Here is a 3247-nt window from a genome sequence, read left to right as displayed (position 1 = left end):
TATATATAGTCTTTTGCTGATTTTAGCTAGCTTTTAAAATGTTGGTTTTTATCTTGTCAGTTGTTTGTCATCTTTTAGTTAGCTTTTATTACTTTAGCTTCTAGCTATTCTTTTGATAATTTTAGTTTTTAGCTATAATTTTGCTACATTTAACTTCTTGTAATGGTTTTTTCCAACTTTTACGTATATCTAGTCGTTTATCGCTACAATTTAGCTACATTTAGTTTTTGCTATTTTGTTTTTATGTAGCTGATTTTGTCCAGCATTTTACTATTTTTGCTACTTTTTCTACATTTTGTGTCTATAGCCACTTGTTTGTTTGTCCTTTTGCCAGTTTTAGCTAGGCTTTTGATACGTTTAAGTTTAACTAACGTTTGTTTGGTCTGTTTAGCTAACAGTAACGACCCCACGGTGAAATGCATCACTGAAATAACAGCAGTGTTTTGAGAATTCGTCACAAATCCTTATCAAAYGAACATCGTTGTGTCTGAAGCTAACACGTCTGTTGTCCTGAGCAGCCTGGGAGTGTTTGAACATTTTAGCTATGACGCTGCATGTGTCACAGAGAAGGCCCGGTTTGGTTCGGAGGYTCTGAAATCATGATTTGTTGCTGTAATCGAATGTTTTGCTAATGTGGTTTGACTGGTTTCATTGGAGTCRATCCTTTCTGAACCGCTGGTTTTCATCACGCTTGTTGTTTTCTGTGTAGCAGCTTTGTTCTTGGGCTTTCCCTTTTTTTAATTAAAGGCCTCAAACAAATAAATCCAACTTGACACAACTGCTGGCGTGCACTGCGCAACGGAACTCAACAAAGACGAACTAAGAGAAAAAAATGGTGACCAGGTGAAACGACTCGGGCTGTAATTCAGTGCAGCTCTGTGCTGACTCACAAAGACGTCCAACATGTTCCGCAGTCACATCACAAGTGACTGATTAGTTTTTCAACCTCAGCCATGACGAGGTTCCTAAAGGCTGATTTCACCTCTGAGGTCTGAAGAGACGTTTCTGATTCTGGTTTCTCAGCACCTGAAGAACACATGTCTTCATCACAACGTGTGGTCTTTATTTTATTTTTGTAGCTTTACCAGCTGCACCTTCATGCAGCTGACCCTCCACCGGCTGGCCACCCAGGAGAGCAGGAACTGACTCTTTACTGTAAGGATCCCCTTCAGGGATGAGTCTGGAAGGTACCAGAGTCCTACCAACACAGCCAGTGAGAGCAACAGGAAACGGAAACCCCCCAACACACACACAGACACACACANGAGGAAGAAAACAGACGGACATTTGAACTGGACCAAACAGAGAATAAGATGAGAAATCATCACAATATTTGTAATTTTAGTGTTTGAACCAAGCTGACAGATTTCCTCCTCGCCTGCTTCTCTCCCCTCCGCCTGCTCCACACCTGCAGCTCAAACTCAGATCCTTATCATCAGCCGAGCGTCTCCAATCTTTGTCTCGTTGTGTTTTTGTCAACCTGTCGGCTCTTTGAGGGTTTCTTCACAACTCAACAGGTGAAGAGATRAAAAGCAGGGTAAAACATGACTGCRGGAACTGGAAAAAGAGCCAAATGATGGCTGAAATTAGCTGAAGGAGCTCGGCTTTTAAAGCTAAAAGATGCAGAACAGTAGCTTAAAACGAAAAGTAGTAAAGGAGAAAGGATCAGAACGTTTGGTAGAAGCAAAAACAAAACAAAATGCTAGCTAAAAGCTAAAATAGCAAAAGTTCAGCTATATGAAGTGTCAAACGTTAACATAAAAGCTAAAAGCTGCAAAAAGCAGCTAAAACTAAAAGAAATAAAACAGTGCCTGTAAGCTAAACATAGCAAAGCCTATAAAAGTAGCAAAAGATTAGCTAAAAGCTAAAGTAGCATAGTAGTAGTGGTAATGTAAGGTAGTAAAAGGGAAGATAAAAATAGGAAACCCTTCATGTAGGAAAAGGCTCATGTTCTCRTCTCTGCCAGATGTTGGTCGCAGTCTTTTGTCAGAACCAGTAGGTCCAATCATGAAGGATCAAAGGCGGCAGGGACSGTAAAAAGCTAAAAACTACAAAGGAAAGTTTGATCCAACATGTGAGAGTGTCTGTGGGTAAAAATAAAAACTCACTGGAGCCTGACTCATTCTGGTCCTGAGTAAGAAAGGTTTTCTAAAAAAAAATAAAGGTACCAATTAAATCTAAGGATTGGCTCCTTCTCACGATACGGCCCCTCGGTTTCCTTCCTTCTCAGAATTTCTCTCCGGACCCAGAGGGACCGATCCGTCCCAACAAACAGCTCCCCCGGTGATAAACAGAGCAGAGGATCTGGCTCTGAAACCCCCAGCGGGGGGTTTCAAGAGAGGCAGCAGCCTCTAAATAGTGTTTTAATTTGACAAGTCCAGCAGTGAAACGTGTCCCAGTGGGTGATGAAGATGATGGTGATGATGGAGAGAAAGGAGGAAGGCTGCAGCATGATGCTCCAGGGTCTCTTTCTGATCCAATTACATCAGCATCTGTTCCTCTGTATGAGAACAACGATTTTAACCTTTTGCTCATGCAGTTTAGTGCCGGCTTGTAAAATTTAAAGCCAAGAAAAGCAGATTTATTCRAACATCAGCTTCATCACCTCAGCTGTGGATGTGTTCCCAAGCCGAGCACAGCTGATGAAGTTTATGATGATTTTTATTTGTTTTTTAAGTAAGACTTTCAAAAAGCCAATTATTTTCTCCCACAAATTCAGAAAATGCTGAGAGCTGAAGGAATTTGCTGGCATTTGTCAGACAAAAAATTTAAAGGCAAAACGAGCAAAACTGAAGCTAAAATCAAAAGCAAAATTGTTACTTAAAACCAACATTAGCAAAGCAACACCTAACAAATTAAATAAGCAAAACCGTAGTCAGAAGCCTATATACTAGTAAATACCATAAACACAACCCAACCATTACCAGTACAGGTCTAACTTTAACCCAACCATTATTAGTTCAGGTCTAACTTTAACCCAACCATTACCAGTACAGGTCTAACTTTAAATCAAGGGCTAACTTTAACCCAACCATTACCAGCACAGGTCTAACTTTAACCCAACCATTACCAGTACAGGTCTAACGTTAACCCAACCATTACTAGTACAGGTCTAACTTTAACCCAACCATTACCAGTACAGGTCTAACTTTAACCCAACCATTATTAGTTCAGGTCTAACTTTAACCCAACCATTACCAGTACAGGTCTAACTTTAAATCAAGGGCTAACTTTAACCCAACCATTA

Source organism: Austrofundulus limnaeus, unplaced genomic scaffold (genome assembly GCF_001266775.1).
Source record: "Austrofundulus limnaeus strain Quisiro unplaced genomic scaffold, Austrofundulus_limnaeus-1.0 Scaffold458, whole genome shotgun sequence".
NCBI classification, from domain to species: domain Eukaryota; kingdom Metazoa; phylum Chordata; class Actinopteri; order Cyprinodontiformes; family Rivulidae; genus Austrofundulus; species Austrofundulus limnaeus.
The sequence above is the reverse complement of the archived record's forward strand: the minus strand, read 5'-3'. Positions refer to the sequence as shown.